This window comes from Entelurus aequoreus, linkage group LG23, assembly GCF_033978785.1.
Source record: "Entelurus aequoreus isolate RoL-2023_Sb linkage group LG23, RoL_Eaeq_v1.1, whole genome shotgun sequence".
NCBI classification, from domain to species: domain Eukaryota; kingdom Metazoa; phylum Chordata; class Actinopteri; order Syngnathiformes; family Syngnathidae; genus Entelurus; species Entelurus aequoreus.
In genome coordinates, this window is record NC_084753.1 from 5,584,791 (window position 1) to 5,607,290 (window position 22,500).

Consider the following 22,500-nt stretch of genomic DNA (forward strand, 5'->3'; position numbering starts at 1 on the left):
AATTATTCCCAGGCACGGCGCCGCTGCTGCCCACTGCTCGCCTCACCTCCCAGGGGGTGAACAAGGGATGGGTCAAATGCAGAGGACACATTTCACCACACCTAGTGTGTGTGTGACAATCATTGGTACTTTAACTTTACACTTACAAACTGTAGCACACAAAAAAGCACATTTAATAAAAAAAAACGTTATTATGGTCTTACCTTTACTTATAAGTGCGGGAGCAGTGGTGTTCATGTTGGAAGAGTTGTGAATGAATGAAATATGAAATCGGCGCTGCCGTCTGCAGGTGTACCTAATGTTGTGTCCCTGTTCACGGCTCCTCCGGCGCGCCGCGCGAGCATTGTTGTTTTTGCACTTTTTGGCTTCTTGTTAAGTGACTTTTTTGGGGTGGATTCGGTCTTGCACATGGAGGGTTTGGGTGTGGGCTTTGGTTGGTGTGGCGCTCCCGTCGGGAGGTGCATTCTGCGGCGGAGGTGCTTGGCACCAGGAGGCGGGGTTATGAGACGAGCCTCCAGTTTTATGATCGCTCAGCACAAGAAATAGGTTACACACATACAGTTGTTGACAAGATACACTGTACATTATATACCTCAGCTAACTCAACTATGGAAATGTATAATATAATTCATATAGCAATACAGTCTCACTGCACAGCAGGCCAGCAGTTAGCCGAGTCATTGTGCACAATCCATGTTGAGGCACAAATCAGTGACGTGCCTCAACTGCAAATACCGTCTCTTCTCAGTATTTGAACGGCAAATGTGAAAATAAAAATAAAAATAATCTAAAACTGGTGAAGTTAAATGGAAAATTTTTAGTATAATCACTGGATACATATAACAATTTAATTAATTTTTTTTCTTTTTGCTTTTTTTTTTCTTTCCATGATGGCAGGTGAGGCCGTGCCTCCCCTGCCTCTAGTGACGGCACGCCACTGATATATATATATATATATATATATATATATATATATATATATGTATATATATATATGTGTGTGTGTGTGTGTGTGTGTGTATATATAAATATATATATATACTGTATATATATTTTTATTTTTTTAATTTTTTTTTATATGGTAACACTTTAGTATGGGGAACATATTCACCATTAATTAGTTGCTTATTAACATGCAAATTAGTAACATATTGGCTCTTAATTAGTCATTATTAAGTACTTATTAATGCCTTATTCTGCATGGCCTAATTATACAACAACCCTAACCCTAACCAAATAACCTTAACCAAATAACTCTAAATTAAGTCTTTTTTACTTACAATATCTTCCCCTAGTGTCCAAATAACTCTTAATTATGTCTTTGTTACTTAGAATATGTTATGTATATATATATATATATATATATATATATATATATATATATATATATATATATATATATATATATATATATATATATATATATATATATATATATTCACATACCATGGTTTATATGGCACAGAGCGGGTGGGTACAGGGCAGGCGTGGGGGCGTGGTGATTGACTCATGTGTTACTAGGAGGTGTTTCCTTCTGTGACGGCATGCTGATACAATTTCGCTGCGCTTGTTGAGGGATGACAAGTCTGGACGGTATATAATAAACAGTTTCTCTTTGAAGCATAGGTTGCATCTTTTATTACCACTGTTGTAAGGTGTGCTGGATGCAAGAATTTGCCATTTATTGAATATTCAACATTATTGTCTTTGAGATTCCAAATGTGTTTGCTGAGTTCTGTAGTGTTCCGCAGGCTTTTGCACCTGAAAGAAGTCTTGTGATTGTTCCATCTGGTTTTGAATTCTCCCTCAGTTAATCCTATATATGTGTCGGATGTGTTAATGTCCTTGCGTGTTACCTTTGCTTGGTAAACAACTGATGATTGTAAGCACCCCCCCCGTTGAGAGGGCAATCAGGTTTCTTGCGGCAGTTACAGCCTTTGTCGGTTTTGGAGTCGTTCTGCCTGGTGGTGGGCGGCTCCTTTTCAATTGCTTTATTGTGGTTTGAAATGATTTGTCGCATGTTGTCCATGCAGCTGTAGCTCAATTTAATGTTGTTCTTGTTGAATACTTTTCTTAGGGTGTTGCCTTTGGGGAAGTGTTTGTCGATCAGCACACCTTACAACAGTGGTAATAAAAGATGCAACCTATGCTTCAAAGAGAAACTGTTTATCATATACCGTCCAGACTTGTCATCCCTCAACAAGCGCAGCGAAATTGTATCAGCATGCCGTCACAGAAGGAAACACCTCCTAGGTAACACATGAGTCAATCACCACGCCCCCACGCCTGCCTGTACCCACCCGCTCTGTGCCCTATATAAACCATGGTATGTGAATGCTCCCATTAAAATGTCCTGAGGATTGAGGAAACCCCTCATGAAACAGGCCTGTAGAGATGAAATAGTCTTGTGATTTTTTCCCCGCACATACATATTACGCTCTACCACGGTATCGAGCACTATTTTATTTTATTTTTTGGATAATCTAATTAAGACATATATATACACTACCGTTCAAAAGTTTGGGGTCACCCAAACAATTTAGTGGAATAGCCTTCATTTCTAAGAACAAGAATAGACTGTCGAGTTTCAGATGAAAGTTCTCTTTTTCTGGCCATTTTGAGCGTTTAATTGACCCCACAAATGTGATGCTCCAGAAACTCAATCTGCTCAAACGAAGGTCAGTTTTGTAGCTTCTGTAACAAGCTAAAATGTTTTCAGATGTGTGAACATGATCGCACAAGGGTTTTCTAATCATCAATTAGCCTTCTGAGCCAATGAGCAACACATTGTACCATTAGAACACTGGAAAGATAGTTGCTGGAAATAGGCCTCTATAGATCTATGTAGATATTGCACCAAAAACTAGACATTTGCAGCTAGAATAGTCATTTACCACATTAGCAATGTATAGAGTGTATTTCTTTAAAGTTAAGACTAGTTTAAAGTTATCTTCATTGAAATTAAGGACATTTCAATGTGACCCCAAACTTTTGAACGGTAGTGTATATATATATATATTATATATATATATATATATATATATATATATATATATATATATATATATATATATATATAAAGACATGGATGACATGAATTTGACTGGCCTGCACAGAGTCCTGACCTGAACCCGATAGAACACCTTTGGGATGAATTAGAATGGAGACTGAGAGCCATGCCTTCTCCACCAACATCAGTGTGTGACCTCACCGATGCGCTTTTGAAGAATGCTGGGAAAAATTCCTATAAACACACCCTGCAACCTTGTGGACAGCCTTCCCAGAAGAGTTGAAGCTGTAATAGCTGCAAAAGGTCATATTGAACCCTATGGGTTAGGAACTTCAAGTCAGGTGGCCAAATACTTTTTGGCAATTGTAGTGTTAACTGTCTGGCGCAGTAAGTTGAACGAGGCGAACACGTTTGTTACTGGATGCTGCAGTAGCATCTCTCCAATCTTCTGTAGTTGTCACCTCTAAAAAAAAAACTCAGCTACGTTTTCAGTGAGTTAAAACCGGGGTCAAAAGGTCTCCAGACTCCGCGCAGGTTTTGGTCTCCGGCATCAATATTTCACAATCCTCCTTTTGAGGCTGACTGAAGCATCTCCAGTACGGAGAACCTGGCTGACGGACGAGCACAAAGCGCCCGTCAAGCGGCACGGTTCGCACTGTCCGCCTTATACAGGTGTGTGTGTGTGTGTGTGTGTGTGAGAGGATCAGGCAGCTCCCCCCGCGGTCTCCTTTGTTGGGGGGCAGCGTTGTGTGTGAATGGAGCAGACCTGTGAGTGACAGAGGAAAGTGTAGCTGCTGGTAAAGTGAGATAGTGACCTCTTCGTGGCCACGCAGGATTAAGCGCTCCGATGCACCTTTTTGCGCATCACTTTAAGAATCAAAACATGTCTTTCTGTTTGGATGATTCCTCCATTTATCTATCAGACCAAGTAACATGAAACAGACCCCCCCCCCCCCCCCCCCCCCCCCCCCCCCCCTGGCCCTCCATGATAATATTTGGTTTCAGGCCCTCCAAGACAAAGAGGGAAGGAGCCTAGTGGGGGGAACAGTAGCTTCTTGTTGTTATGACATGCGGTAACATGAACTTCTTGGAAGACTTCTCCTGTCATTCCGGCCTCAGGTCTCCCTTTATGCCCCTGAGGTGGGGTGGGGGTGGGGGGGGGGTCACAACCTCCTGGACAGATTACATGGGAACATGCTGTTCCAAACCTGCCTTTTAGTAGCTTTTTAAAGGCCTACTGAAATGACATTTTCTTATTTAAACGGGGATAGCAGGTCCATTCTATGTGTCATACTTGATCATTTCGCGATATTGCCATATTTTTGCTGAAAGGATTTGGTAGAGAACATCGACGATAAAGTTTTGGTCGCTGATAAAAAAAAAAGCCTTGCCTGTACCGGAAGTAGCGTGACGTCACAGGTTGAAAGGCTCCTCCCATTTCCCCATTGTTTACACCAGCAGCGAGAGAGATTCCGACCGAGAAAGCGACGATTACCCCATTAATTTGAGCCAGGATGAAAGATTCGTGGATGAGGAACGTGAGAGTGAAGGACTAGAGTGCAGTGCAGGACGTATCTTTTTTCGCTCTGACCGTAACTTAGGTACAAGCTGGCTCATTGGATTCCACACTCTCTCCTTTTTCTATTGTGGATCACGGATTTGTATTTTAAACCACCTCGGATACTATATCCTCTTGAAAATGAGAGTCGAGATCGCGAAATGGACATTCACAGTGACTTTTATCTCCACGACAATACATCGGTGAAGCACTTTAGCTACAGAGCTAAGGTGATAGCATCGTGCTTAAATGCAGATAGAAACAAAATAAATAAGCCCCTGACTGGAAGGATAGACAGAAGATCAACAATACTATTAAACCATGGACATGTAACTACACGGTTAATGCTGTACCGCCTGGCGAAGCCTAGCAATGCTGTTGCTAACAACGCCATTGAAGCTAACTTAGCTACGGGACCTCGACAGAGCTATGCTAAAAACATTAGCTCTCCACCTACGCCAGCCCTCATCTGCTCATCAACACCCGTGCTCACCTGCGTTCCAGCGATCGACGGAGCGACGAAGGACTTCACCCGATCATCGATGCGGCTAGCGTCGGATAGCGCGTCTGCTATCCAAGTCAAAGTCCACCTGGTTGTGTTGCTGCAGCCAGCCGCTAATACACCGATCCCACCTACAGCTTTCTTCTTTGCAGTCTCCATTGTTCATTAAACAAATTGCAAAAGATTCACCAACACAGATGTCCAGAATACTGTGGAATTATGCGATGAAAACAGAGCTTTTTGTATTGGATACAATGTGTCCGAATACTTCCGTTTCAACCATTGACGTCACGCGCATATGTCATCATACATAGTCGTTTTCAACCGGAAGTTTAGCAGGAAATTTAAAATGTCACTTTATAAGTTAACCCGGCCGTATTGGCATGTGTTGCAATGTTAAGACTTCATCATTGATATATAAACTATCAGACTGCGTGGTCGCTAGTAGTGGCTTTCAGTAGGCCTTTAACCGCTGGACACGTGCAATACTAAAGACCTGCTGCGTATACCCTAATGCTGCACCCCTAACACGGGGGTCAGCAACCACGTGGCTCTTTAGTGGCTCCCTGGAGCATTTTTAAAAAAGGATTGAAAATGGAAAAAGATGGGGGGAATAATACAAAGAGACGCAACAGTATGTTTACATGTAAAATAAGGGTGTAACGGTACACACAAAGTTTCGGTTCGGTACGTACCTCGGTTTAGAGGTCACGGTTCGGTTCATTTTCGGTACAGTAAGAAAACAACAAAATATAAATTTTTTGGTTATTTATTTACCACATTTGTAAACAATGGCTTTATCCTTTCAACATTGGGAACACTATAATAATTCTGCCCACGTTAATCAACATTAAACTGCCTCAAGTTGTTGCTCAGATTAAATAAAATGACAAAACTTTTCTTCTACATATAAAAAGTGCAACATTAAACAGTTTCAAGTCAACTCATCATGCTTCATTTATTACAGCATTTGGGAAGCCTGTAGTTGATTTTTATTATGTAAATGTTATATTTTTATCCACATGTGATAGCAGGGACCCTGCCATTCAAAACTAGGCTGCTGCATTACTAATGATTTATTTAATAACTATAGCTGAAAAAATTGTACAATAGCAATAGGAGGGACTATTCATCCCTGAACACCATGGAGTTCATGTAGGCTTAATGATGCACTTAAATTATTATATCAACTATCAGAGACAGAAACTCTTCATTTAACATAATGTCCTTTTGTTGCTGCTTCAACACAGCTCAATCAACACAGAAAAAGGTCAAAGGAAATAACAGACAGACAGGGCTTTGCTGTCCGTAACACACACACTGCAAAATGAGCTAACGTTACGCTAAAAGCGAATTAGCCTTCACCTCAAGCCAGGACTGCAAGCGAACTGAAGCTGCCTTTTATATTTCTAGAAGGTCAACGGGCTCATAGTGATGTTACTAGTAGTTGACTGGGAGGTGTTTATTATCATTTGGGGAGAGTCCGCAGCCTGATGATTACCTGCTAAACGCTAAGCACTGACTACATGCGCTCTGAATACGCACTGCTGATTGGCTGTTACCGCTTTGTATGTAACCAATCAGATGGTTGTGTGGGTGGGACAATGCTGGGTGCTGTGTAGAGTCCTGACAGAGACAGAAGGAAGCGGAGCAGCTTGTTAAGACTTTAGCTTAGGCGGCTACTTAATATGTCCGTGTGGAAACTCGTTCGGTACACCTCCGAACCGAACCGAAACCCCCGTACCAAAACGGTTCAATACAAATACACGTACCGTTACACCCCTAATGTAAAATCTTCCTACCCTTCTTTGTCTCACTTTGTCCACCAAAAGTTTTGTGCTGTGCGTAATTGCACAAAGGTGCACTGTGTTGATTTTATCGACTTGTTGGAGCGCTAATCGGGCATATTTGGTCTTGATTGATTGAAACTTTTATTAGTAGATTGCACAGTACAGTACATATTCCGTACAATTGACCACTAAATGGTAACACCCCAATAAGTTTCTCAACTTGTTTAAGTCGGGGTCCACGTTAATCAATTCATGGTCAGTGCTAATCAAGGCTAACATGCTATTTAGGCTAGCTGTATGAGCATATTGCATCATTATACCTCATTTGTGTCAAACCGTGGACTGCGGGATGTTTGTTTTCCCGAGATGCAAGTAAAGTTGGAGTGGACATGGCGTGAAGGTAGATACATATTTATTTTAACACTAACAAACTACAAAAAGGGGTACAAACAAAGGCGGAGATAAACTTGGCTAAAAAAACAAGACTTGCAGAAACTATGAACATGAAGCAAAACTCGCTAACTGTCTTATGAAAAGACAAAACTTACGTGGCATGGCATGAAGCATAACTATGAACAGGCATGAGTATCAGAAGTAAACCGAGTTAGCATGGGTGTCAGAAGTAATGTCGCCAGGCTGACTTCCTGGCAACAATAGGCTTAAATAATACAGACATGATTTGTGACAGGTGCGCGAGTGCAAAACGTGAGACAGGTGAAACTAATGAGTAGTCATGGTGACAAGGCAAGGGAGTGAAAGCAGGAACTAAAAAGTGTCCAATAACCAAGCAGAACATAACTAAACAAAAACATGATCAACAGACATGACAATTTGTAGCTATATTTGAGCTCATTTAAAGGCCTACTGAAAGCCACTACTAGCGACCACGCAGTCTGATGGTTTATATATCAATGATGAAATCTTAACATTGCAACACATGCCAATACGGCCGGGTTAACTTATAAAGTGACATTTTAAACTTCCCAGGAAACTTCCGCTTGAAAACGTCGCGGTATGATGACGTATGCACGTGACGTCACGAGGGCAAGGGAAGTGTTTGGACCCAATTCAAATACCTCTGTTTTCTTCGACAAAATTCCACAGTATTCTGGACATCTGTGTTGGTGAATCTTTTGCAATTTGTTTAATGGACAATGGAGACTGCAAAGAAAAAAGCTGTAGGTGCGATCGGTGGAGCGGCGGACTACAGCAACACCAACACCAGGAGGTTGTGTTGTGTTTTCAGCAGGATAGCAGACACACTACAGTGAGTAAGCCCGCCGCCGCATCTACGTTAGCTTCTGTTTTTTTAGCTTCGCAAAGCTGAATATTATTAATCGTGTATTTACATGTTCATGGTTTAATACTATTTTTTTATCTTCTGTCTATCCATCCAGTCAGGGTTTTTTTTAATTTATTTTCTATCTGCATTTGAGACAGATGCTATCACGTTGGCTACGCAGCTAGGTTAGCTTCTATTTTTTTAGCTTCGCAAAGCTGAATATTATTAATCGTGTATTTACATGTTCATGGTTTAATAGTATTTTTGATCTTCTGTCTATCCATCCAGTCAGGGTTTTTTAAAATTTAGTTTCTATCTGCATCTGAGACAGATGCTATCACGTTAGCTACGTAGCTAGGTTAGCTTCTATTTTTTTTAGCTTCGCAAAGCTAAATATTATTAATCGTGTATTTACATGTTCATGGTTTAATAGTATTTTTTATCTTCTGTCTATCCATCCAGTCAGGGTTTTTTTTAATTTAGTTTCTATCTGCATTTGAGACAGATGCTATCACGTTGGCTACGTAGCTAGGTTAGCTTCTATTTTTTTTAGCTTCGCAAAGCTAAATATTATTAATCGTGTATTTACATGTTCATGGTTTAATAGTATTTTTTATCTTCTGTCTATCCATCCAGTCAGTGTTTTTTTTAATTTAGTTTCTATCTGCATTTGAGACAGATGCTATCACGTTGGCTACGTAGCTAGGTTAGCTTCTATTTTTTTAGCTTCGCAAAGCTGAATATTATTAATCGTGTATTTACATGTTCAGTCACTGTGAATGTCCATTTCGCGTTCTCGACTCTCATTTTCAAGAGGATATAGTATCTGAGATGGTTTAAAATACAAATCCGTGATCCACAATAGAAAAAGGAGAGAGTGTGGAATCCAATGAGCCAGCTTGTACCTAAGTTACGGTCGGAGTGAAAAAAGATACGTCCATCACTGCCTCTCAAGTCTTTCACTGTAACGTTCCTCATCTACGAATCTTTCATCCTCGCTCAAATTAATGGGGTAATCGTCACTTTCTCGGTCCGAATCTCTCTCGCTCCATTGTAAACAACGGGGAATTGTGAGGAATACTAGCTCCTGTGACGTCACGCTACTTCCGCTACAGGCAAGGCTTTTTTTTAATCAGCGAGCAAAAGTTGCTAACTTTATCGTCGATTTTCTCTACTAAATCCTTTCAGCAAAAATATGGCAATATCGCGAAATGATCAAGTATGACACATAGAATGGATCTGCTATCCCCGTTTAAATAAAAAAAATTCATTTCAGTAGGCCTTTAATATCCTTTACTTTTATCCTCTTTGTATATAATTTATATTTGCATGTCTCATGACACATTATCTGTATGTGTACTAACCTTTAACAGTTAATTTTACTCATTTTCATGAATTACTAGTTTCTAGGTAACTGTTTTTATATTTTTTTACTTTCTTTTTTTATTCAAGAAAATGTTTTTAATATATTTATCTTATTTGATTAATTTTAAAAAAAAGGACCTTATCTTCACCATACCTGGTTGTCCAAATTAGGCATAATAATGTGTTAATTCCACGACTGTATATATCGGTATCGGTTGATATCGGTATCGGTAATTAAAGAGTTGGACAATATCGGAATATCGGATATCGGCAAAAAGCCATTATCGGACATCCCTAGTAGGGATATAAACAAAAAAAAATATTTTGACATTTAGGCAAGACAATAGATATATGATGTAATGGATAGGAATGTCTGATGCTGGATGTCAATAAAAATAAAATGAAATAAAAAGAAAAAAGATAAAAAATAGAACATTCATCGGCAGTGTGCCTTATAATCCGGTGCGCCCTATGGTCCGGAAAATATGTTTTTTTTAGCATGTTTAATTAACTGAAAGAGAGTAAAAAGTTATGATATCCTTTAATTATCTGGAAAAAACCAACAGGTGCGCTTGTTTTGTTGTTTGTCTGACAGAAGGTGCCAGTCGGCCTCTGACTCCACCTTGCATCTTTTGCGTTTGTCACCCGCTGCTCTGCAGGGCGGGACGGCGCACGCCAACAAAGTGACAGCCACGCGGCCTCGCTAAGGAAATAAATAAATGCGCTGTGAAAAGCCAATAAGCGGCGGGCAGGAAGCGCAGCCAAGTATTGCTGCGTCAAAAGCGAGCGCTCCCGCCATTAATCTCCCTCAAACAAGCGCCCCCTCCTCTTCCTCGCCCTCCCCTCCTCTGAGAGAATTACAGCCATAGATGTATAATTCACGCCGCTTTGGCTTTGGAAGGTTTTTGTCGGGGAAAAAACCCGCTGACAGCCAAGTTAGCGCGGGCTCTCATTCCTCTCCGCCACCTGTTCACCGGGGAAGTCAGTCAGAGAGGGACGCTTGATTTATATTTCATCATAACTTTGTTGCCCGCTCTCATGTCGTAAAGAGACGTCAACTTAAAGGAGGCCCAAAGTCCTGACGGGACCGGGCGCAGACACTTTGGCTTGTAGGCGGGATTGCTCGCGTCAACTTCAACTTGTCAGCGTTCGATTCCCCGTGGAGCGGCTCGTCATTTCGCATCCATCCAGGCTGCCGCCGTCAAGTTTGAGGCAAAGGACTCTGCGCTCTATGTTGCCATTTTCTAATTCACCGCAAACACAGTCGTGCTCATAAGTTGACATACCCTGGGAGAATGGATGATTTCTTGGCCATTCTTCAGAGAATATGACTGATAAAACAAACACTTTTCTTCCACTCATGCTTAATGGCCGTGTGACGCTATTTATTGGCAAACAACTGTTTACTCTTTTTAAATCAAAATGACAAAAGAAAGTACCCAAATGACCCTGATCAAAAGTTTACATACCCCAGTGACTTTGACAGGGTTTCCCACACATTCATTTATTTGTGGCGGCCCGCCACGAAAGAATTACGTCCGGCACAAATAAAATAAAAATTAATAAATAAAAAAATAATTATTTTTATTTATTTTTTGTCCTCTCCAGCTTCTCAGGCAAATCATATAGTTGATGTAGATGCCCATATAGGCTGTTCAGATTTACTTTACAAAAGAGAAGTGTAGGATACTTCTCTTGTTGCCTTATTTGCATTTGACTTTATTAAATGTATTTATATTACAAACACAACATGTGTATACAACAAAGGGTGCAAAGTCTGCAGGCAGTAGGAAACACATGGTTAAGTGCAGGGAGTAAAACTGATGGCAGTCTCAAGTTCAAGTTTTTTGGAGCTCTTTGTTCAGTGGATCAGATGTTTGATGAAGCTTTGTGTCTATCTACCACCACTACTGTTTCCTGTTTATTTGTATTTAAAATTGTGAATATCATAGATATCATTGCACCTGTTACAGTTAAAACGATTTCTGGCAAGCAAAAGGCACCCTGGAGAAAATCTGCTGCTGTAACAGCCCAGAGAAGAGAGTGCAGGAAGGCTGAACGAATCTGGCGGAATACAAAACTTCATATTCACCATGACATCTATAAAGAGAGCCTCCAGGCCTACAATTTAGTCTTAAAAAGTGCTAGAGAAACATTCTTCTCCAATATCATAAACAGCAACACAAATAAGGCCAAAACCCTATTCACAATCGTTGACAGACTGACTAAACCCCCAACACAAATACCAGCCGAACTCCATTCCACGCAGAAATGCAATGACTTTGCATTCTTTTATACTGATAAAATTGAAGGCATCAGACGCACCATCAATATCTCAAGTAAAAAAGTTGGATCACCACCCCATTTAGGCAAAAGTAACACAGCAATGATGGCAAGCTTTAATGCCATAGACTCTAAAACTCTAGTGGAAACGGTGACAGCTCTAAAGTCATCCACCTGCTGCCTTGATGTTTTACCTACCAACTTCTTTAAGAATGTTTTTGACTGCCTATCAACAGACATCTTGCAAATAGTTAATAATTCTATTAAATCGGGCAATTTCCCGAAGGCTTTCAAAACTGCAGTCATTAAACCTCTTCTAAAAAAGCAGAGCCTAGATGCCTCTGTTATCAACAACTACAGACCAATTTCAAATCTACCATTCATAAGTAAAATAATTGAGAAAGTTGTCCTCCAACAACTAAATCACTTCTTGGCTTCTACTGGCTGCCACAACAACTTCCAGTCAGGATTTCGACCTCTTCATAGCACAGAGACGGCCCTTCTTAAAGTTATAAATGACATCCGTCTAAACACAGACTCTGGCAAAACTTCAGTATTAATGCTTTTGGACCTCAGTGCTGCATTTGACACTGTCCACCACTCAATACTTTTGGACAGGTTGGAAAACTGGGTGGGGATCTCAGGCACAGTTTTAAGCTGGTTCAAGTCATATCTACAAGATAGGAACTATTTTGTTTCCATTGGTGACTTTGTATCAGAACCAACCAACGTAACGTGTGGAGTCCCCCAAGGTTCAATCTTGGGGCCGACTTTATTTAACATCTATATGCTCCCACTAGGACAAATCATGCAAAATAATAACATTGACCATCATTGCTATGCCGATGACACCCAAATCTATGTAGCGCTATCACCAAATGACTATCGCCCCATAGATCTTCTGTGCCAGTGCATTGAGCAAGTCAAACACTGGATGTGCCAAAATTTCCTACAACTAAATGAAGATAAAACTGAGATAATTGTTTTTGGTGCTAAAAAAGAAAGGTTTAAAGTCATCCAACACCTTCAATCACTGTCCCTGAAAACCTCAAATAAAGCCAGAAATCTTGGGGTTATTTTAGATTCTGATTTACATTTCGACAGTCACATCAAATCAGTAACAAAATCGGCCTACTATCACCTCAAATATGTAAAAAGACTTAGAGGGCTCATGTCAGCTCAAGACTTAGAAAAACTTGTACATGCCTTTATTACCAGTAGGCTAGACTATTGTAATGGTCTCCTTGCAGGTCTTCCCAAAAAAACTGTCAGGCAGCTACAGCTTGTTCAGAACGCTGCTGCTAGAGTTCTAACAAAGACCAAAAAATGTGAGCACATTACACCAATTCTTAAATCCTTACATTGGCTCCCTGTACATCAGAGAATTGATTTCAAAATCCTCCTGCTCACATATAAATCACTACATGGTCTAGGGCCCAAGTATATCACTGATATGCTCCCACTATATACGCCCTCTAGATCACTAAGATCTTCTGAGACCAATCTGTTAGCGGTTCCAAGAGTAAACTCAAATCAAGGGAGATCATCATTCAGTCACTATGCAACACATAGCTGGAATAAACTTCCTGAAGATGTCAGACTCTCCCCAACTCTCACTACTTTTAAAACTAGACTGAAGACTTTTATGTTCACCTTAGCTTTCAGCTAAATCTTTTAATCTTTTAACTTTTAACGTCTGCACTGTTTTTATTTTTATTGTCTGCATTTTAATTTTGCTTTTATTTTCTTTCATTTCACTTTGTTGTCTGTGAAGCACTTTGAGTCTGCCTTGTGTATGAAAAGCGCTATACAAATAAAGTTGCCTTGCCTTGCCTTGCCTACTGACTGTGGCAGGACACCTCTGCCTCTGTTTCACTTTATGTTGCTGGTAAATAATATGGTTGTAGTAGGCTAAAGTTAAATGATTTAGTATGCACTAATTAAAGGGGCAGAGCTTTGAGACATTTTAGCTTTTATATTTTATAAGATATATTTTTTGTAAGAACCACAATTAATAAATATATTTCAGTGAATAACTTATTGTTCAAATCTGTATATAAATATGTACATAAAGTGTTGTAATTATATTGTAAAATGGATGGATGGATGGACGTTTAAAACAAAACTGTTATTATTAATTAGTAAGTATACATTTTTTGAGCCTTTTTAGAGAAAATCAAATCATTGTAGTAAATTATGCAAATTACTCGATGATGTCACGTGACCACGCCCATAGCCACGCCCCCACCGCCACAGGTATCTTGGCAGTTTATGGGAAACACTGTTTGATCTGATAACACATGCACAAAAGTTGACACAAACAGGTTTGAATGGCTAATCAAAGTTCCAATCCTCACCTGTGACCTGTTTGTTTGTAATTAATGTGTGTGTATAAAAGGTCAGTGAGTTTCTGGGCTTCTGACAGACCATTGCATCTTTCATCCAGTGCTGCACACATGTTTCTGGATTCTGAGTCATGGGGAAGGCAAAATAATTGTCAAAGGATCCGCGAGAAAAGTTAATTGAACTGCATAAAACAGGAAAGGGGTATAAAAAGATATCCAAGGAATTGAGAATGCCAATCAGCAGTGTTCAAATGCTGATTAAGAAGTGGAAAATTAAGGATTCAGGTAGACCAGCAAAGATTTCAGCCACAACTGCCAGGAAAATTTGTTCGAGATGCAAAGAAAAATCCACAAATAACTTCGGCTGAAATACAGGACTCTCTGAAAAATTGTGGTGTGGCTGTTTCAAGATGCACAATAAGGAGGCACTTGAAGAAAAATGGGCTGCATGGTCGAGTCGCCAGAAGAAAGCCATTTCTGCGCAAATGTCACAAAGTATCCCCCTTACATTACGCCAAACAGCACAGAGACAAGCCTCAAAACTTTTGGAACAAAGTAATTTGGAGTGATGGCTTTTTCCTGGCGACTCGACCATGCAGCCCATTTTTCTTCAAGTGCCTCCTTATTGTGCATCTTGAAACAGCCACGCCACAATTTTTCAGAGAGTCCTGTAATTCAGCCAAAGTTATTTGTGGATTTTTCTTTGCATCTCAAACAATTTTCCTGGCAGTTGTGGCTGAAATCTTTGCTGGTCGACCTTGTGTTATCATTCCTATTCTCTGAAGAATGGCCAAAAATCATACATTCTCCCAGGGTATGTCAACTTATGAGCACGACTGTATGTCCTCAGTGTTGTTGCTCAGTGGCCTTGTGGTTAGAGTGTCCGCCCTGAGATGGGTAGGTCGTGAGTTCAAACCCCGGCCGAGTCATACCAAAGCCTATAAAAATGGGAGCCATTACCTCCCTGCTTGGCACTCAGCATCAAGGGTTGGAATTGGGGGTTAAATCAACAAAAATTGTTGCCGGGCACGGCCACCGCTGCTGCTCACTGCTCCCCTCACCTCCCATGGGGTGAACAAGGGAACGGGTCAAATGCAGAGGATAATCTCCCCACACCTAGTGTGTGTGTGTGACTATCATTGGTACTTTAACTTTAACTTAACCAACAAAGTTGTTGTAGTTATTAGGTCTTTCCAAACCTACAAAACCCAAAACCAGTAAATAAAAACAGAATACAATGATTTGCAAATCCTTTTCAACTTATATTCAGTTGAATGCACTACAAAGACAACATATTTGATGTTCAAACTCATAAACTTTTTTTTTTTTTTGCAAATAATAATTAACTTATAATTTCATGGCTGCAACACGTGCCAAAGTAGTTTGGAAAGGGCATGTTCACCACTGTGTTACATGGCCTTTCCTTTTAACAACACTCAATAAACGATCGGGAACTGAGCAAACTAAGCTTTGAAAGTGGAATTCTTTCCCATTCTTGTTTTATGTACAGCTTAAGTTGTTCAACAGTCCGGGGGTCTCCATTGTGGTATTTTACGCTTCATAATGCACCACACATTTTCAACGGGAGACAGGTCTGGACTGCAGGCGGGCCAGGAAAGTACCCGCACTCTTTGTTTACGAAGCCACGCTGTTGTAACACGTGCTGAATGTGGCTTGGCATTGTCTTGCTAAAATAAGCAGGGGCGTCCATGAAAAAGATGGTGCTTAGATGGCAACATATGTTGCTCCAAAAGCTGTATGTACCTTTCAGCATTAATGGTGCCTTCACAGATGTGTAAGTTACCCATGTCTTGGGCACTAATACACCCCCATACCATCACACATGCTGCCTTTTACACTTTGCGCCTCTAACAATCCGGATGGTTCTTTTCCTCTTTGGTCCGGATGACACAATGTCAAATATTTCCAAAAACAATTTCAAATGTGGACTCGTCAGACCACAGAACACTTTTCCACTTTGTATCAGTCCATCTTAGATGAGCTCAGGGCCAGCAAAACCGGTGGCGTTTCTGGGTGTTGTTGATAAACGGCTTTCGCCTTGCATAGTAGAGTTTTAACTTGCACTTACAGATGTAGCGACCAACTGTAGTTACTGACAGTGGGTTTCTGAAGTGTTCCTGAGCCCATGTGGTGATATCCTTTAGAGATTGATGTCGGTTTTTGATCGAAGGTCACGGTCATTCAATGTTGGTTTCCGGCCATGCCGCTTACGTGCAGTGATTTCTCCAGATTCTCTGAACCCTTTGATGATATTACGGAGCGTAGATGGTGAAATCCCTAAATTCCTTGCAATAGCTGCTTGAGAAAGGTTTTTCTTAAACTGTTCAACAATTTGCTCACGCATTTGTTGACAAAGTGGTGACCCTCGCCCCATCCTTGTTTGTGAATGACTGAGCATTTCATGGAATCTACTTTTATACCCAATCATGGCACCCACCTGTTCCCAATTAGCCTGTTCACCTGTGAGATGTTCCAAATAAGTGTTTGATGAGCATTCCTCAACTTTATCAGTATTTATTGCCACCTTTCCCAACTTCTTTGTCACGTGTTGCTGCCATCAAATTCTAAAGTTAATGATTATTTGCACAAAAAAAAAAAAATGTTTATGAGTTTGAACATCAAATATGTTGTCTTTGTAGCATATTCAACTGAATATGGGTTGAAAATGATTTGCAAATCATTGTGTTGCGTTTATATTTACATCTAACACAATTTCCCAACTCATATGGAAACGGGGTTTGTACAACCCGTTTATAATGCGCCACACAATTTCAATGGGAGACAGCGAAGTCGGCGGCGTTTCTGGGTGTTGTTGATAAATGGCTCTCGCTTTGCATAGTAGAGTTTTAACTTGCACTTACAGATGTAGCGGCCAACTGTAGTTACTGACAGTGGTTTTCTGGCGTGTTCCTAAACCCATATGGTGATATCCTTTACACACTGAAGTCGCTTTTTGATGCAATGCCGCCTGAGGGATCCAAGGTCCGTAATATCATCGCTTACGTGCAGTGATTTCATAAAAGAAGCCAACTTCATGAATGTTTTTTGTGACCAACAAGTATGTGCTCCAATCACTACATCACAAAAAAATAAGAGTTGTTGAAATGATTGGAAACTCAAGACAGCCATGACAGGATGTTCTTTACAAGTGTATGTACACTTTTGACCAGGACTGTACATGTACATAACTGTTACATGACTTCATTAAAATTACTGCAGTTGTTTGTACTACATTCTATTATACAAACCCCGTTTCCATATGAGTTGGGAAATTGTGTTAGATGTAAATATAAACGGAATACAAGGATTTGCAAATCCTTTTCAACCCATATTCAGTTGAATATGCTACAAAGACAACATATTTGATGTTCAAACTCATGAACTTTTTTTTTTTTTGCAAATAATCATTAACTTTAGAATTTGATGGCAGCAACACGTGACAAAGAAGTTGGGAAAGGTGGCAATAAATACTGATAAAGTTGAGGAATGCTCATCAAACACTTATTTGGAACATCCCACAGGTGTGCAGGTTAATTGGGAACAGGTGGGTGCCATGATTGGGTATAAAAGTAGATTCCATGAAATGCTCAGTCATTCACAAACAAGGATGGGGCGAGGGTCACCACTTTGTCAACAAATGCCTGAGCAAATTGTTGAACAGTTTAAGAAAAACCTTTCTCAAGCAGATATTGCAAGGAATTTAGGGATTTCACCATCTACGCTCCGTAATATCATCAAAGGGTTCAGAGAATCTGGAGAAATCACTGCACGTAAGCAGCTAAGCCCGTGACCTTCCATCCTTCAGGCTGTACTGCATCAACAAGCGACATCAGTGTGTAAAGGATATCACCACATGGGCTCAGGAACACTTCAGAAACCCACTGTCAGTAACTACAGTTAGTCGCTACATCTGTAAGTGCAAGTTAAAACTCTCCTATGCAAGGCGAAAACCGTTTATCAACAACACCCAGACATGCCGTCGGCTTCGCTGGGCCTGAGCTCATCTAAGATGGACTGATGCAAAGTGGAAAAGTGTTCTGTGGTCTGGCGAGTCCACATTTCAAATTGTTTTTGGAAACTGTGGACGTCGAGGAAAAGAACCATCCGGATTGTTCTAGGCGCAAAGTGTAAAAGGCAGCATGTGTGATGGTATGGGGGTGTATTAGTGCCCAAGACATGGGTAACTTACACATCTGTGAAGGCACCATTAATGCTGAAAGGTACATACAGCTTTTGGAGCAACATATGTTGCCATCCAAGCAACGTTACCATGGACGCCCCTGCTTATTTCAGCAAGACAATGCCAAGCCACGTGTTACATCAACGTGGCTTCCTAGTAAAAGAGTGCGGGTACTAGACTGGCCTGCCTGTAGTCCAGACCTGTCTCCCATTGAAAATGTGTGAAGCCTAAAATAGCACAAGACTGTTGAACAACTTAAGCTGTACATCAAGCAAGAATGGGAAAGAATTCCACCTGAGAAGCTTCAAAAATGTGTCTCCTCAGTTCCCAAACCTTTACTGAGTGTTGTTAAAAGGAAAGGCCATGTAACACAGTGGTGAACATGCCCTTTCACAACTACTTTGGCACGTGTTGCAGCCATGAAATTCTAAGTTAATTATTATTTGCCAAAAAAAAAAAAAGTTTATCAGTTTGAACATCAAATATGTTGTCTTTGTAGCATATTCAACTGAATATGGCTTGAAAAGGATTTGCAAATCATTGTATTCTGTTTATATTTACATCTAACACCATTTCCCAACTCATATGGAAACGGGGTTTGTATTTGGGCGTAAAGGTTGCAAACTGTCCTCTGCGTGCATTCTCCTCTTTAAAGCCAAGACGCGGCGATGTCTCCTGTTCCTCCTCGTGTCGGCGTCATCCACCAGCCTCGATTTTCGAGGCGCACCAACAAGTTATCGCTTTGGCAGCGGCGCCGGCTCGCCCATCTGCGCCGCCCCCGTGTCGGTCCCGGGCTTCCTCGCCGATGATGAGGGCTGTCAGGGGCTTTTTAACCTCCTAACTGCTGCTCCCCACCAGCCCTAATCGCACATTAATGACATCAGGAGGACCCCGGGGGCTGGCAGCGTGGCCGCCTGCGCGGGCAGAGTACTGATGAAGAGGGCAATTACCCGCCAGCAAATCGCATAACCTCCGCCGCTCTGCTCGGGGGTTATCGGCTATTAGCGGACAGGTTAAGATACGGCGAAGGCTCCAGGAAAGGGTCTGGTGCTAAAAGAGAGAATTGTGACGTTGCCTTTCATCGAAACTTTATCTACACGTAAAAAAAAGCTTTACATTGTGGTGAGGATCCGGTTTGAAGAAACAAAAACGTTTATTCATTTAGAGTCGATATGCAAATTCCTAGTTAATTAATTATTCATTTATAATGATACAGTCCTCTGTTGATGTGTATTCCTGATTGTACTTATACTCCTGCTTCCATGTAGTGCGGTCCTCTCCAAGGTTTCTCATAGTCATTCATATTGACATCCCACTGGGTTGGGAGTTTTTCCTTGCCCTGATGTGGGCTCTGAGCCGAGGATGTGGCTGTGGCTTGTGCAGCCCTTTGAGACACTTGTGATTCAGGGCTATATAAATAAACATTGATCATTGATTGATACTCGCTTAGCCGCTGTTGGCGTGGGGAACCGAAAGGGGGCGGCTTGAAGGGGCGGTCAAAGGTTTGTGGGGCGCAAAACTTAAAAAAAAAAAAAAATTACTCAAATTTTAACTGGTAGTAGGGGTCATATTTTAAGAACTATAAAATATTACAAAATATAACCCTACTGTAATTTTCAAAAGAAACATCATTAGGGTATCTGTTTTAAAAACATATACAAAACCCAAAACCAGTGAAGTTGGCACGTTGTGTAAATGGTCAATAAAAACAGAACTGCAAAGACAAGAAATTTAAATACAATATTTAATGTTTCCTGAAGTGTTCCTGAGCCCATGTGGTGATATCCTTTACACACTGATGTCGCTTTTTGATGCAGTACCGCCTGAGGGATCCAAGGTTATGTTTACGTTTTGAGCGTCAGTTTCTTTGTCTGTATGCTCGCGGCCCCGCCAACAGCAACAAGTGGATGACTGACAAGAGGGTTCACTCCGTTTCTTTCATTCCGCTACGGCGAACCTGAAAAGTCACGGACGGATTTTCATCGAACTTTCAGGGAATGTCCGAAATGCCAAGTGATTACATCGTAGGTTTGATTTCCACCGTCACATTATGTTTACGTTTTGAGCTTCAATTTCTTTGTCTGTATGCTTGCGGCCCCGCCAACAGCAACAAGTGGATGACTGACAAGAGGGTTCACTCCGTTTCTTTCATTCCGCTACGGCGAGCTTGAAAAGTCACGGACGAAATTTCATCGAACGTTCAGGATATGTCCGAACATTGTAGAACATTGTATGCTTGCGGCCCCGCCAACAGCAACAAGTGGATGACTGACAAGAGGGTTCACTCCGTTTCTTTCATTCCGCTATGGCAAACTTGAAAAGTCACAGATGGATTTTCATTAAACTTTCAGGATATGTCTGAACATTGTATGCTTGCGGCCCCGCCAACAGCAACAAGTGGATGACTGACAAGAGGGTTCACTCCGTTTCTTTCATTCCACTACGGCGAACTTGAAAAGTCACGGACGGATTTTCGTCGAACTTTCAGGGAATGTCCGAAATGCCAAGTGATTACATCAAAGGTTTGATTTCCACAGTTACCTTATGTTTACATTTTGAGCTTCAATTTCTTTGTCTGTATGCTTGCGGCCCCGCCAACAGCAACAAGTGGATGACTGACAAGAGGGTTCACTCCGTTTCTTTCATTCCGCTATGGCAAACTTGAAAAGTCACAGATGGATTTTCATTAAACTTTCAGGATATGTCCGAACATTGTATAACATTGTATGCTTGCGGCCCCGCCAACAGCAACAAGTGGATGACTGACAAGGGGGTTCACTCCGTTTCTTTCATTCCGCTATGGCAAACTTGAAAAGTCACAGATGGATTTTCATTAAACTTTCAGGATATGTCTGAACATTGTATGCTTGCGGCCCCGCCAACAGCAACAAGTGGATGACTGACAAGAGGGTTCACTCTGTTTCTTTCATTCCTCTATGGGCGAACCTGAAAAGTCACGGACGGATTTTCATAGAACTTTCAGGGAATGTCTGAAATGCCAAGTGATTACATCGTAGGTTAGATTTCCACCGTTACCTTATGTTTACGTGTTGAGCTTCAATTTCTTTTTGTGTAGGCTTGCGGCTCCGCCAACAGCAACAAGTGGATGACTGACAAGAGGGTTCACTCCGTTTCTTTCATTCCACTAAGGCGAACCTGAAAAGTCACGGACGGATTTTCTTCGAACTTTCAGGGAATGTCCGAAATGCCAAGTGATTACATCGTAGGTTTGATTTCCACTGTTACATTATGTTTACGTGTTGAGCTTCAATTTCTTTGTCTGTATGCTTGCGGCCCCGCCAACAGCAAAAAGTGGATGACTGACAAGAGGGTTCACTCCGTTTCTTTCATTCCGCTACGGCGAGCTTGAAAAGTCACGGACGGATTTTCATCAAACTTTCAGGATATGTCCGAACATTGTATAACATTGTATGCTTGCGGCCCCGCCAACAGCAACAAGTGGATGACTGACAAAAGGGTTCACTCCGTTTCTTTCATTCCGCTATGGCAAACTTGAAAAGTCACAGATGGATTTTCATTAAACTTTCAGGATATGTCTGAACATTGTATGCTTGCGGCCCCGCCAACAGCAACAAGTGGATGACTGACAAAAGGGTTCACTCCGTTTCTTTCATTCCGCTATGGCAAACTTGAAAAGTCACAGATGGATTTTCATTAAACTTTCAGGATATGTCTGAACATTGTATGCTTGCGGCCCCGCCAACAGCAACAAGTGGATGACTGACAAGAGGGTTCACTCCGTTTCTTTCATTCCTCTATGGGCGAACCTGAAAAGTCACGGACGGATTTTCATCGAACTTTCAGGGAATGTCTGAAATGCCAAGTGATTACATCGTAGGTTAGATTTCCACCGTTACCTTATGTTTACGTGTTGAGCTCCAATTTCTTTTTGTGTAGGCTTGCGGCCCCGCCAACAGCAACAAGTGGATGACTGACAAGAGGGTTCACTCCGTTTCTTTCATTCCGCTATAAAAGTTACGGACACCTTTTGTTTAAACGTTCTGTAAATGTCCGAAATAGAATAAGGAACAGGTGATTACATTTTGGGGCTGATCCGGATGATCTGGATTCAGGACTCCCCCCCCCCCCCCCCCCCCCTCACTATTGGGAGGTAGGGCGGGGGGGCGTTGGTCTAATCCTTGC

General features: G+C 41.2%; 1 protein-coding gene across 1 annotated transcript in view; it reads left to right on the plus strand.

Moving 5' to 3' along the window:
- The window catches only part of LOC133640481 (prospero homeobox protein 1-like), a 265,269-nt gene that overhangs the window by 55,304 nt on the left and 187,465 nt on the right, over positions 1-22,500 (plus strand). The window lies entirely within an intron of this gene.